At 38.6% G+C, this 16,000-nt stretch overlaps 1 long non-coding RNA gene across 1 annotated transcript; it reads left to right on the top strand.

The window, feature by feature from the left end:
• Positions 1 to 386: 386 nt before the first annotated feature.
• On the top strand, positions 387 to 15,349 carry LOC138741817 (uncharacterized). The gene is made up of 3 exons (XR_011343792.1): positions 387 to 691; positions 10,896 to 11,046; positions 14,565 to 15,349. It is a non-coding gene; the product is annotated as an uncharacterized lncRNA (long non-coding RNA).
• Positions 15,350 to 16,000: the final 651 nt, after the last annotated feature.

Consider the following 16,000-nt stretch of genomic DNA (forward strand, 5'->3'; position numbering starts at 1 on the left):
TTCTTTCTATGGAGAAGTAAAAACTGGGTGTGTTATGAGAATTCTGTGCAACATGTCTAAAAAAAGTGTTGCACACATGGCCGTCTTTGATCTAGTACAGTCTTTAAAAACAATTTACTGCATTTCACTCATATTGCTTAGGTTAGCTAAGGAAAATTACACATATATGTACCTTTTTTTTATCCCCCTGTGACTGCTCTATTATAGTTACTGCTAATGTATGAAATGAAATGTGTATAAATTTTGAAAAATGTATGAAATAAAATGGAAAATTTCTTCATGACATTTACAAAGTTTGGATTGTGTTTTCATTGGTGATGTCATAGTGAGTGTGTGACTCCTTTTTGAGTCAATTGCAATTCACATCAGTTTTGCATTGATGTTAATCCAGTTTATACAAATGTGAAATCAAACTGCAGCACCAACAATAACAACATTTTGACAACTGGCTCTTACCGCCTCACTTTCTGATGAAATGTAGACGGATGAGATCAGAAAATGTCTCCGAGCAGCACAGGAACAAGTCCTCCTGCGATATCTGTGCCAAGCATGATGCCAAGTTAAACTAATTCTTTTCTGCCTGCACATGATGCACGTCTCTTGTCTCCATGCATATTTAGCGTCACTCTAAAAGCCTCAAACACAACTGTCTTAACAGTTTTCACCACCATCCTGGCACCTGTTCCAGCAGGTAACACTTTAAAGTTTAAAAAAAACTTGCTCTGCATATTCATTTACCTCTCATCTTAAATATTATGTCCTCAAATTTAAAAAAAATACATTTTTACCTGAGGAAATGTATATTCCGATTATCCATCCTTTGTAATCCTCTCATAGTTTTATGAATTTTATCCAGTCTTCCCTCATCTTCCTACTCTCCAAAAAGAAACAAGTTTTCCCAACCTCTCTTCATAACTTATACCCTCTCATCCTCCTCATCATCTTCCTCAGAAGTTGTGGAGGTTTGGTATGACATTAGAAACCCTGATAAATTTCTACAGAAATGTAGTGGAAAGTGTGCTGACCAGCTGCATCATGGTCTGGTATGGAAACACCAATACTCCTGAGTGTAAAGCCCTCCAAAAGGTAGTGGACACAACCCAGGACATCACAGGCAAAATCATCCGCACTATTGAGTACATCTACAGGGAGCGATGGCATTGGAGAGCAGCAACAATCATCAAAGACCCTCACTGCCCAGCACATGCTCTGTTCTCACTGCTGCCATCAGGAAAGAGGACTAGGTGCCACAAAACTCACACCACCATGTTCAGGAACAACTGCAACCCCTCTTCCATCTGACTCCTCAACAACAAACTCAACCAGAGATTCATTTAAGGACTGACTTGTACACTTTATTGATTTTCTTTTAGTACTCTCTGTATTGCACAGTCAGTTTGTTTACATTTGCTATCTGTTTAGAGTCTTTTGTTTGTTTGCATGCTTTAATTTGTGTGCAGTTTACTTTTTGCACTATTAATTAGTAGTAATTCTGCCGAGCCCACAGGAAAAAGGAATCTCAGTGTTGTATGTGATGTCATGTATGTACTCTGACAATAAAATAGAAATTTAAAATCACCCAGGCAATGTCCTGCCAAATCTCTTCTGTACCCTTTCCAAAGCCTCTGCATCATTCCTGTCGTGGGGTAGCAGAATTGCTCCCATGGCCAGTCTAATTTTGAATCCATTCTGCCAAGTGATCGTGGATCCCTTATGTCTTAACTTTCTGGATCAGATTTTCGTAAGGACTTTGTAAACTGCCTTGCTAAACTCCATCTATCTTGTTCTGATAATTGTGGGACACAGGTAACATTTTCTGAATTTGATGCTTAATTGTAATGCAAGACTTTTATCCATAAAGGATAAGACATTGAAACAATTATAATGGCTCGAAGTTATGTTGTTCATGGACATGATACTTGACTGTGAACTCAGCCATGAGAAAGCAAACATGGTAAGTAGTATTAAGTGCAGGTTTTGAATATTTCAATATTGAAACTGTAAAGTTAGAGACCAGGAAACTTCTGTAATTATTTATAGCCAGTCATTTGTGAAAGTCTCCAAAATTGTTTCAAGATACCTGTGTGGCATTTGCCCAAAGGATGGAGATAGTTCAGTGTAATGAAACCCAAAGGTGCTTACTGATTGAATATTTAGCACATTGGTAAGAGAGTTGGCGACCTTACCTCCAAATAATGGAGTCAAGTGTTCCACACAGATTGTGATGACATTGTTTAATGGGTTTATTGTATTGTATATGTTGAACGTTTAATGGTTTGGAGGGGGTGGGAAGGAGGGAGGGAAGGGAGGGGGGAAAAGGGGGAGAAAATGCCACTGTGTATATTCAAGAGGGAAATGCTTGTGTGTATTTTGATTAATATGGTTCATAGTGTGAAAAATAAAAAAAAATTTTAAAAGTGTTCCACACAGATATAGCAATAATGCATGTTTAACCGTCACTTGCACAAGACTCATGTTTGTTTTATATCTATCGATATATCTATATATCTATATACAATAGAATCCCCGTTATCTGGAATTTAAGCATCCTCACGTGACTGGTAAAATAATTGGAGAAAATAAATAGGCAAAAAATATGGAAGATGAAAATTGTTGTTCCCCCCACCACCAAACCCCGTGGTTAGTTTGCCAATCACGCCACACATATTCTTAAGCAACCAGCAAATTCATTTATCTGGCATCTACCAATCTCCATAGGTGCCAGGTATATTTGTCTATCTCTCTCTCTCTCTCTCTATCTCTCTATCTATATTTTTACACACACACACACACACGGGCGCACACACACACACACACACACACACACACACACACACACACACACACACCGAGTCATTGCGGTGTTGCAGGACTTCACTGAAGGGCTGATTACTTCCTCACCTGTGACTTTTAATGCACTAGTGTTGTGCATTTTAAAACTTGGTTATAAATACCCATTTTCCACCCAAGGTTTAACTGTGACTGAGGTAGTTTGAAGTCAAGATGTACTCAACTGACCAGCTAAGGAAAGACTAGGAGTGTGTAAGAATAATGGAAAGAACAAAAGAACATGAGAATGCAAGAAATAGGAGTAGGTGAAGGCCATCCAGCCCATCAAGCCTGTTCTGCCGCTTAATGAGATCATGGCTGATCTGATGATAGGCTCATCTCCACCTATCTGCCTTTTCCCCCATATCCCTCAACTCCCTTACAATTTAAAAATCTGTCCAATGTTATCTTAAATATATTTACTGAGGTAGCCTCCAGTGCTTTAATGAGTAGTGAATTCCATAGATTCACAACCCTCTGGGAAAAGCAGATCCTCCTCATTTCTGTCCAAAATCTACTTCCCTGAATCTTGAAGCAATGTCCCCAAGTTCTGGTCTCCATGACCTACGTTAACAACTACCTACCTCGATCTTATCTGTGGATTTCATTATTTTAAATGTTTCTATAAGGTCCCCTCTCATTCTTCAAAATTCCAGCAAATACATTCCCAGATGATTCAATCTCTCCTCAAAGGCTAACCCCTTCATCACTGGAGTCAACTTGGTGAACTTCCTCTGCACCGCTTCCGAAGCCAGTATATCCTTCCTCAAGTACGCAGTACTCAAGGTGTGGCCTCACCAGTACCTTGCACAGTTTCAGCATAACCTCCCTGCTCTTAAATTCTATTCCTCTAGCAATGAGGTCAACATTCCACGTGGCTTTTTGATAGCCTGCTGCACCTGCAAAACAACCTTTTGTGATTCATGTACAAGCACTCCCAAGTCCTTCTGCATGGCAACATGTTGAAATTTCTTGCCATTTAAATAATGTTCTGATCTTTCATTTTTCCTTCTAAAGTGGATAACCTCACATCAGCCAACATTATACTCCATCTGCCAGAGTTTTTCCCACTCATTTAACATATCTTTATCTCTCTGCAGACATTCCATATCCTCTGGATAATTTCTTTTTCTAATCAATTTAGTGTGATCAGCAAACTTTGTTATGCAACACTTTGTACCTTCTTCCAGATCAATTATATATACATAGTGAACAATTACAGACCCAGCGTTAATCCATGCGGCACACTGCACCGCTCACCACCAATTGTGAACCAGAAAAACACCCCTGTACCCCAACTGTCTGCTTTCTATTGGTTAACCAATGCTTTATCCATATTAATATCACCCCCAACTCTATCCATCCTTATCTTTTGTATGTCTTTTCTGCACCAAAGTCTCAACTATAACTTCTGCCATTTCTTTTGTACCCCGAGATGCAACCCCTCAGGACCAGGAAATTTATCTATCTTTAGACCCTCAAGTTTCTGAGTATAACTTCTTCAGTGATAACTACAGTACAACTCCGATTATCCAAAATTGGATTCTCCGAAATCCTCATTTATCCAATTTTTAAAAAATCAGATAAATGAGGATATCCAGAACAAATCAGAAATTCTCATTTATCTGAATATTTTTCGGAGCCGAACTAACCTCACAGGTTGGAACAAAAATTCACTTGACGTAAAATTAGAATGATGATTGACCTAATTTCAGTTAATTCCCTCTCCTTTCTCTTTCCATATCTTCTTTAACTTCCCCTATTGACTTTTCTCTCCAACTCTCCCTCTCAAATTGCATACCACTGTCTCCCAACCACAAGTGGTCGGAAGAATTCCCTGTCTCAGAGTCATCAAGGAGAGAGACCTCCTGGGGGAGTCACGTGATGGCCGGACGGTGAACTCCAGCCCTCTCCAGAAAAGTCGGGAAAAACAAAGGAAAACACAAAGGCACAGAAATAAAAGTTACAGAAAAGTGAGTATAAAGGTGGAAAGAAGATGGCGACAAAAAAAGAAAATTCGAAAGCAACGGTAAGAAGAGAGGAAGAGAAGGCAAAGGAGGAAAAAGGTGAAGGCCTTACCTGTCCGAAGAGGCCCGCTGCGGAGAGAGAAACCCGCTCCCTCAGGACGGTAAATAATGGACTACAAAAATGGCTCGCTGAGCCGAGTAAAAGTGTGCAACCGTGCATGCGCGACTCCTCGCGCATGCGCGATGCGCATGAAAAAGAACACACCGACGGGAGGGGGGACCAGCTGGGGAGTCGATCTCCACAGCCGGCAACGACAGCTGCAGAACACCTGCAGCAAGAAGAGACCACAGAAGACAATAGAAACAAGAAAGAAGAGGAGGAAAGGGCACCAAAGAAACAACAGATGGCCAACCCAGAGGAAGAAGAAGAGGAAGAGGAAAAGTACAGGGAAATAGAAGAAGAAAAGAAAGGCAAGGTAAAGGATATACTTGCTCTTATTAAAGGATACATGGAGTCATTTAAAGAATGGCAAACACAGGAATTTAAGGATTTAAGAAAAAGAATAAACAACACAGAAGAGAAAATAAATAAAATGGAGATGACCTTAACAGAAATGGGAAAGAAAATGGACAAGATGCAAGAGCGGGCAGTAGCAGCAGAAATGGAGGTAGAAGACTTAAAAAAGAAATTGGAGGAATCTAATAAAAAAACTAAAGAGACACAAGAACTACTAGCTCAAAAAATAGATACAATGGAAAATCATAACAGAAGAAATAACATAAAGATAGTGGGCCTTAAGGAAGATGAAGAAGGCAAGAATATGAGGGAGTTTATAAAAGAGTGGATCCCTAAGACCCTAGGATGTCCAGAACTACAGCAAGAAATGGAAATAGAAAGGGCACATAGAGTATTGGCCTCTAAACCACAACCACAACAAAAACCAAGATCTATTGTAGTAAAATTCCTAAGATATACTACAAGAGAAAAGGTACTGGAGAAGACAATGGAAAAAGTAAGAGAGGGCAACAAACCACTGGAGTATAAAGGGCAAAAAATCTTCATTTATCCAGATATAAGTTTTGAACTCCTAAAGAAGAGAAAAGAGTTCAATACAGCAAAGGCGATTTTATGGAAGAAAGGGTATAAATTTATACTAAAGCATCCAGCGGTATTGAAAATATTTATTCCAGGACAACAAAACAGACTATTCTCGGATCCAGAAGAAGCACGAAAATTTGCAGAACAATTACAAAAATAGACTGAGGGAGGAAGACGGGTAATGAGAGTAAAAATGATCACGATTGATATGTATGTGGGTAAAGACAAAAATAGACTGAGGGATGAAGACGGGTAATGAGAGTAAAAATGATCACGATTGATATGTATGCGGGTAAAGAGGTATAAGAGTGAATAGAGACAGTGTGCATAAGTGAATGTATCTGTACTTAGATGAAAATATAGATAGTATAGACAAGAATTAATAAGGGAAGGTAATGGAATAGAGAGAATAAGGAGGGAATTAAAAGAGTGACCTTTGTGACATATGAAAAGTGAAATCTTTTCTGGGGGGGCGGGGTGGGGGGAAATAGCGGTCACTGCAAAATCAGTTTACGCTTGCGAGTGGATTCGCAAATCCAAATGGAGAGGGGAGATGTGGTTGTCCGACAAGGGATAAAGGACAACTCAGGAGGGGAAGGGGAGATTGGGGATAAATAAGATAGAAATAGGAGAATAAGGAAAATGTTGGATGTTGTAGGAATGTTGTCTTATAAAGAGTTGAAAATAAGAAAACAGAAATGGAAAAGGAATATATATGTTGGAAAAACGGAAAGAGAAGATAAACAAAATATAAAAGGGCTACGCTGAACTTTATGACTTTAAATATGAATGGAATACATAACCAAATTAAAAGGAAGAAACTACTAAATTTAAATGAATAAATGTATTCCATTAGAAAAAATAACATATAGGTTAAGAAATAATATTGAAATATTCGAACAAGTATAGGAGCCTTACATTAAATACAATAGCGAAAACCTACCGGGGACAAACATTACCTAAGTTGATGGAAGGAGAAGGAAAGAAAAGAATGGACTCAGTAGAATTTCTGATGTATATTTGTTGAATGACAACATCGTCTGACTGGCTTAATGCAACCTAGATTGTATACCTAAAATGGATGAGAGGGGGGGGTGGGGGGGTGGCTTGGGAGGAAGGGGGGGGGAGAAAAAGTCACTGTATATGTGTGAAAAAGAAATAGTGTATATCATGGCTAATGTGATTTATGGTGTGAAAAAAAAAAATTAAAAAAAAAAGATATGGGGCCTTAGGTAGGCATGCTCTGGGGATTTTCTATCTGATGTCTGAGACTCAAGTGGGTTATTTTCTGGTGTTTAGTGGGAGGGGATTGATAAGTATTGGGGGGGGGCTTTCATTTTACTTTAGTTATTTCTTTCTACAACGAGGTCCATTTAGATAATCATTATACATATGAGGTGTCAAATAAGGATATTTAACTTTTTTTTCAAGAATTATATGGACTCATTAAATATGTGACTCATAAAAAATAAAGGAGAGAGACCTCCTGATTCCAGACTCTCCCTTCATCTTACTACCACACATGCACACCGACTCCCTGGTGTGCATGTCAGATAGGCGTCAGGGAGGATTCCGAGTCAGGACTCTGGCATTGGGAGCTCTGGTGACCAGGGAGATAGGAGCCCACTGACTCACCAGTAAGTGTTCCACCAGCTTGGGAAGCTTCCCCATGATCACCGGCAGCAGTGGGGAGATTTTGGGGCAGTGGCTATTGGAAGGTCTCAGTGATTGGCAGCAGCATTGGAGATGCGTCGGGGATCAACCACAACCAGCATTTTTTTGGGGTGAGAATTAAACATTATTTTAATGCTTAAACCTTCCCTTGTTATTTGTTATTGTTTAAACATTGATGCAAGTGATTTGCTGTGGCACTGGGCTGTTTTTAAAACAATGACGAGTTATCCAAAAAAACAATGTTTATCTGACAGAGGTGCAGTCCCAACCATTTCAGATAACTGGAGTTGTACTGTACTACATCCAGGTCCTCAACTCCCATCACATCAATAACATCTGTCTTTGGCATATTTGACGTGTCTTCCACCGTGAATATGAACACAAATAGTCATTCAAAACCTCAACCATTTCCTCATTATCAATTCCCCCTTCTCACCTTCCAAGGGACCAACCTTCATCTGAGTCACCCTTCTGCATTTTACATAATTATAAATACTTTTACTGTCCATTTTTATATTTTGTGCTAATCTTTTCTCATAGTCTACCTTTCCTCTCACTGTTGCTCACTTTGTGGTTTGCTTCTTAAAGATTTTCAAATCTTATCGTTTCCACCTACTCTTAGCCACTTTATACACTCAAGCTTTTAGTTTGATGCCTTCCTTTATTTCCTCAATTATCTACAGCTGGCTATCCTTGCCCTACTAACCTTGCATTTAACTGGAATAAACTTTTGTTGAGCACCGTGAAAAATCTCTTTCAAAATCTTGCAGTGTTTGTCAACCATCCCTCGATATTCCCTAGCCAAATCCTCCTTTAACCCCTTGTATTATCCTTTGTTTAGGCAGAACACATTGGTTTTAGACTGAATTATTGTGACCTAAATTTGTGTGAGAAACTCAATTTACTATGATCCATATTTTCACGAGGATCCCTAACTGCAAGATCATTCATTTTACTTGTCTCATTCCACAGGACCTGATCCAAGACAGCATGTTCCCTTGAAGGTTCAGTAAAATGTCATTCAAGAAAGCTATCACATGTGTATTCTATGGAGTCAGCCTCAAGGTTGCCTTGACCATCCAAAATTGATTCATCCAATCTATCTGTATGTTAAAGTCCCCTAAGATAACTTCCATTCCATCCTTACATGGTTCCGATATTTCTTGGTTTATGTCACTGTAATGTTATTATTGGGCGGCCTATAGACAACTCCCACCCAAGATTTTTTCCCTTTATTATTTCTAATCCCTATCCAGATTTTGCTCATTAGATCTTTAAAGATATCTTACTATTGCCCTGATCTCATCATTAACTAAGAGCACAACCCCACCTCCCTTGTCTTCCTGCTGTTCTTTCTGATTACCTGATATCCTTCAATATTTAATTCCCAATCCTCTCCACCCTGCAACCACATTTCTGTCATGGCCATTAAATCATGCTCTTTTGTTCTGATTTGTGCCACAAGTTCACTGGCCTTGTTTTGAATATGACAGGCATTCAGATAAAGTGCCCTTATACCCGTTGTGCTTTTAAAATCCTTGCCTCTTATTTCAGCCTTGATTTTTATCCATTCTCCTCTTTTCTAATTTTTGCTTTTACTTCATCCACACTCTTCTCTTATACTTTATCTATCTCGCTCCAATCCATTGAACCCACCCACCTACCATTTAGTTTAAAGCCCTGTCCACAGTCCTGGTTATGAGATGCGCCAGGATCCAGGTTCCATCACGGTTTGGAGGAAGCCCACTCCCCTTTGAACAGTTCCTTCCTTCCACAATTCTGCTGTGTATTTCCCATGTTCAATCTGCCACTCCAACACCATTCCTTAGGCCATGCATTTCACTCTTTAATCTTCTAAACACTGTGCCGATTTTCACACGGCTCAGAGATTAACCCAGATATTACTTCCATTTGGTTCTACTTTTTAATATGGTACCTTAGCTACTCAAATTCCCTTAGCAGAACCTCTTTCCTCATTCTACCTCCAAATTACAACCATTAGGGCTCAATCTTTCCATATTCATAAGCCACAAGAAGTTGAAAAATAACAGAAGCATTAAGATTATATGTACAAACCTTCTTCTGTATAGCAGAGATGAAATTATTAAAATATCAGCCCCTCAAAAGAACATTGTTGTCCTAGAAAATTATTTGGTACCTTGTAGCGAGGTCGCTATGGCTACAGCTAGCTTATAGCTCTCAGTTATAGCCCTAAGGCTGTCGCTCAAATTCACAGGATAAGAAAGCCTCATACACCAGTAGAGTGTATTCGACATTGGGTTTACTCAGTGGCAACTCTGCTTTTTATAATTAGCTCGGCCGCATCACCACTAGGACGTGGCTTGAGAGGGCCGGCTGCCGATTGGTTACCTCGGATGCCTGGGCCACCTGCGATCCACCAGCAGTGATTAGCCAGATTCACCACTCTGCCGCTGGCCTAGGGAAACAGGAGTTTCAGCCCTCATGATGCTTTGCTGGTCGCCACGTTCGACAGCCATTTCCTGTGTTGGCCCGAGGTGCGGGCCGCTACAATTTATCTGATACCTGTAATAACATTAGAGTGCTTGAGCTTTCAGGTGTAATTTCTCATTAAAAATTATTTTACAAGCTTATTTAAAAATTCCCATGGTGCTGATATTTTCCCACTTCAACACTTCCACGGCATCTATATAATTTTCACATTCTAACAGAGTAATGCATCTTTAGTGATAGAGTAAATACTCCAATGGAGTTAAGCTTCTCATACAGGAAATTAATGATCAGGTGCTCATTCTATAAATGGTGTTTAAGTGGGAAAAAAAGGCTGAAAAATGTCACCATTTAATTTTGAACCCAGAATCCCTGTCATTGGAGAGCACAGTTCCCTTTATTACTCAAGCACCAATGCAATTAAATAATGTGCTTGGAAGCACCTGAAGTTAATTAAAAAGGAATAGATGAATATGCTTAGTGGGAACGATCAATTGGGCTTGAATAGAATTCACCGATATATATTCCACCAACCAAACTGTGAAGTGAAATTTTCAGTCATGATTTTTAGACTTGTGAACCATTCCAGGGCAGAATTGCAATTGAACTATTCAAAATACGACATACCATTTGTTTGCCACAGGAATCTGTTCTATTCTGCTTCTGTTAGATTGATGTTACATCATAGTAGATGCAGTACAGAAACAAGATCATGAAGAATAATTAGTATTTCCATTTTGTCTGCTCCAAATCATTAAATTGCATTGTACTTCGTTATCTGTAGAAAAATGGTTTGAGTCAAGTTTCTGATTTGATTACTGGTTATTTTACTTTCATCTGTGTTGGTTTTACTCTAGAGTTTATTTTCCCATAAATAGCTGCAAATTGGTGATTGGAATGGAGGGAGCGATTCAAGAAAATTTTGCACTGAGAAAATGGTTGCAGATGAGGGCTCATTGGTTTCCAGTGCTGATGGACTTCAGGCAAAACCCTTAAAAGAACTGGCTGGTGAGACTGTTGATGCATTGGCTTTAGTCTTCCAAAATTCCCTCAATAGGCCGTGATTCCACTTGGACGTAAAATAACAATTGTAACCTGTTTACTCGACAAGTAAGGGAGATGGAAACTATAATCCTGTAATTATAATTATAATCACTATTATTTAGTGTAGCATCAGTTGCAGGGAAAATGTTAGAAGTTATTATTACTATTGGTTTAGCAGTGTACTGAGAAGAATTCCAGGCGATAAGACAACGTTAACATGGTTTTATGAAGGGAAGTCATGTTAATCCATTTGCTGAGCCTGTTTTAAGTAATATGTGCAGTAGATAAAAAGGAATATGCTTAATTCTTCATAAAGCTTCAGATAACATTTGATAAGGTGCTGCATCAAAAGTTATTGTGAGGAAAAAAAAATCATGGAGATAACATGTTGGGAGGAAGAGTCACGTGATGGAGTAGTGGCCGGACGGTGAACTCCAGCCCTCTCCAGAAAAGTCGGGAAAAACAAAGGAAAACACAAAGGCACAGAAATAAAAGTTACAGAAAAGTGAGTATAAAGGTGGAAAGAAGATGGCGACAAAAAAAGAAAAATCGAAAGCAACGGTAAGAAGAGAGGAAGAGAAGACAAAGGAGGAAAAAGGTGAAGGCCTTACCTGTCCGAAGAGGCCCGCTGCGGAGAGAGAAACCCGCTCCCTCAGGTCGGTAAATAATGGACTACAAAAATGGCTCGCTGAGCCGAGTAAAAGTGCGCAACCGTGCATGCGCGACTCCTCGCGCATGCGCGATGCGCATGAAAAAAAACACACCGACGGGAGGGGGGACCAGCTGGGGAGTCGATCTTCACAGCCGGCAACGACAGCTGCAGAACACCTGCAGCAAGAAGAGACCACAAAAGACAATAGAAACAAGAAAGAAGAGAAGGAAAGGGCAACAAAGAAACAACAGATGGCCAGCCCAGAGGAAGAAGAAGAGGAAGAGGAAGAGTACAGTGAAATAGAAGAAGAAAAGAAAGGCAAGATAAAGAAGGTACTTTCTCTTATTAAAGGATACATGGAGTCATTTAAAGAATGGCAAACACAGGAATTTAATGATTTAAGAAAAAGAATAAACAACACAGAAGAGAAAATGAATAAAATAGAGATGACCTTAACAGAAATGGGAAAGAAAATGGACAAGATGGAAGAGCGGGCAGTAGCAGCAGAAATGGAGGTAGAAGACTTAAAAAAGAAATTGGAGGAATCTAATAAAAAAACTAAAGAGACACAAGAACTACTAGCTCAAAAAATAGATATAATGGAAAATTATAACAGAAGAAATAACATAAAGATAGTGGGCCTTAAGGAAGATGAAGAAGGCAAGAATATGAGGGAGTTTATAAAAGAGTGGATCCCTAAGACCCTAGGATGTCCAGAACTACAGCAAGAAATGGAAATAGAAAGGGCACATAGAGTATTGGCCTCTAAACCACAACCACAACAAAAACCAAGATCTATTGTAGTAAAATTCCTAAGATATACTACAAGAGAAAAGGTACTGGAGAAGACAATGGAAAAAGTAAGAGAGGGCAACAAACCACTGGAGTATAAAGGGCAAAAAATCTTCATTTATCCAGATATAAGTTTTGAACTCCTAAAGAAGAGAAAAGAGTTCAATACAGCAAAGGCGATTTTATGGAAGAAAGGGTATAAATTTATACTAAAGCATCCAGCGGTATTGAAAATATTTATTCCAGGACAACAAAACAGACTATTCTCGGATCCAGAAGAAGCACGAAAATTTGCAGAACAATTACAAAAATAGACTGAGGGAGGAAGACGGGTAATGAGAGTAAAAATGATCACGATTGATATGTATGTGGGTAAAGACAAAAATAGACTGAGGGATGAAGACGGGTAATGAGAGTAAAAATGATCACGATTGATATGTATGCGGGTAAAGAGGTATAAGAGTGAATAGAGACAATGTGCATACGTGAATGTATCTGTACTTAGAGGAAAATATAGATAGTATAGACAAGAATTAATAAGGGAAGGTAATGGAATAGAGAGAATAAGGAGGGAATTAAAAGAGTGACCTTTTGTGACATATGAAAAGTGAAATCTTTTCTGGGGGGGCGGGGTGGGGGGAAATAGCGGTCACTGCAAAATCAGTTGACGCTTGCGAGTGGATTCGCAAATCCAAATGGAGAGGGGAGATGTGGTTGTCCGACAAGGGATAAAGGACAACTCAGGAGGGGAAGGGGAGATTGGGGATAAATAAGATAGAAATAGGAGAATAAGGAAAATGTTGGATGTTGTAGGAATGTTGTCTTATAAAGAGTTGAAAATAAGAAAACAGAAATGGAAAAGGAGGAAAGGTAATGATGGAAAAACGGAAAGAGAAGATAAACAAAATATAAAAGGGCTACGCTGAACTATATGACTTTAAATATTAATGGAATACATAACCAAATTAAAAGGAAGAAACTACTAAATTTAAATGAATAAATGTATTCCATTAGAAAAAATAACATATAGGTTAAGAAATAATATTGAAATATTCGAACAAGTATGGGAGCCTTACATTAAATACAATAGCGAAAACCTACCGGGGACAAACATTACCTAAGTTGATGGAAGGAGAAGGAAAGAAAAGAATGGACTCAGTAGAATTTCTGGTGTATTTTTGTTGAATGACAACATTGTCTGACTGGCTTAATGCAACCTAGATTGTATACCTAAAATGGATGAGAGGGGGGGGTGGGGGGTGGCTTGGGAGGAGGGGGGGGGAGAAAAAGTCACTGTATATGTGTGAAAAAGAAATAGTGTATATCATGGCTAATGTGATTTATGGTGTGAAAAATAAAAAATTTAAAATAAAAAAAAAATAAAAAAAGAGATAACATGTTGGTGTATCATTTTTTTTTTCTGGTTGCCAAGTCATATATACAATGAATGATGTGCCACAGCGATGGGTCCAGGAACCTCATCTTCTTGCAACTTCATGAATGACTTGGATAAATACCCAAATGGTTTAATTGTTAACTCTTCTGATGTCAGAAAAAAAAAAGGCAGATAGGAATGCAAGTTGTAAAATACATGAAGGTGCTGAAGAAACTTAGCAGGTCACACTGCATCCATTGGAAGTAAAATGCAGTTGAAATTTTGGGCACTCTGCCCTTCATCAGGAGTGTCAAAAGTCAGGGAGACACCAGAATCAGAAGATGGGGGAGTGGGGGTGGAAATACAAGCTAACAGGTAAGAGAGGTAACAGGTGGATACAGGTGGGAGGAAAGAAGAGCTGGAGAAAGAGTTGGGAAGTAGGTGATGATAAGGAGACCTGCAAGAGTTATAGAAATGGTAAATGATTCTGGAAAAAACTCATACAATAGAGGCAAACATGAATTTGTCCATTTTGGAAGGGAAAAATTATAATAATAATGAGTTAATTGTACAGTGTATTTATGCATTGAAAATCTTATTTCCTATAGCTAAACATACTGTATATAGAGATTCAGCACATTAACAGGCCCTTCCATTCCACAGGCCTGTGCTGCCCAAGCACACCTATGTAACCATCTTTATAATGTGGGAGGAAACCGGAGCACCCCGAGGAAGCCGACATAGTGACGGAGAATGTACAAGATACTTACAGACAAACCCAGGTCACTGGCTCTGCAATAGTGTTGTGCGAACTGCAACACAAACCATGCCACCTTGAAATTCTACATTAAATTAAATCAAAAAGAGATGAACACAAAAGATAGTCAATAAATGACCACAGTTAACAAAGCACAAGAAGGAAATGTTACAAAAGTCCAGACACTCTTTAATGTGGTGTCACAGAAGTAGTATTACAAGGGGTGGGGGGGGGGTCCTCAGGACCTCCTTACCCTTTGGAAAAGAAACTGTTCTCGAACAAATAAATGCTGGTCTTCATCATCTAAATTATTTGTCATCTAAATGATAAAAAGATTGAAGAGTTCAGAGGTGTATAACGAGAAACAATCCATTCCTGAGTTTGCTAGAGAAGTGACCTTTGACAATTTTGAATGCTATTGAGTGTGTCCTAACCATTTGCTAAACACAGACTCTTTCGAACTTCAATCTGGATATTATTTCAGTACATAACTCACTTCAATCAAGGTGAACTGTCAGAAATGAATCTATTAATGCAGTAGAAAGGGAACAAAATCAGGAACTACACATTGAAAAAAAAATGAATTTGTTTACACAAACTATTAAGCTCACACAAGAAGAGAGCATTGGAGAAAATGTGTACCATGGCATGAACTGTATAAACATAGGAAGAAATGATATCCACAATAAAACATCGGAAGTTGTAAGTTCGTGCTTTTCATTTAAAAATTCCTCCATGGGATCATTTACACTAATCACTGGTGTCACAAGGGAGGCTGGAGGAATAGATTTGATGGGCATATTTAAGTATATACTGCATGTTAGTGGAATAATTCAAAAACAGATTTCATAGACTTATTTTACTCTATCGAGTAATATAATTTGCATTGTTTAAACATTATCCGCCTGTTCAAAGTCATTCCCCAGTTTTTACATGAGGGTTTACAATACTCCTTTATCTATTTCAAGTGTGTCTGTACATTTTTGTAGGTTGCAAGGAAGTCTCCTTCCATTTGAGCAGACAAGCATGAAATCAGAGAGAATAAAACAAGTGAACTAATTACAAAGTTATGAATTAATTTAAAACAGACTGCAACTTCCATTCCTTAATTAAATCCAAACAATGACATCATTTGGAGAACAGCGTCATTAGTCCAGAATGAATTCAAAAATTGAAATCTAAAATAATATTTATAAAATGATTGTCATGCTCAAACAGTGCCTATGTTGTAAGAAATCTGTTAAAGTTTTAGCTTGATGACATTTAATAACTGGGAAAAGTTAAAATTATAAATCACAGAAGAAAAGTTAGATTTCAGTTATTGCCACTCATTTGCATCCAA

This window comes from Narcine bancroftii, chromosome 8 (genome assembly GCF_036971445.1).
Source record: "Narcine bancroftii isolate sNarBan1 chromosome 8, sNarBan1.hap1, whole genome shotgun sequence".
NCBI classification, from domain to species: Eukaryota; Metazoa; Chordata; class Chondrichthyes; order Torpediniformes; family Narcinidae; genus Narcine; species Narcine bancroftii.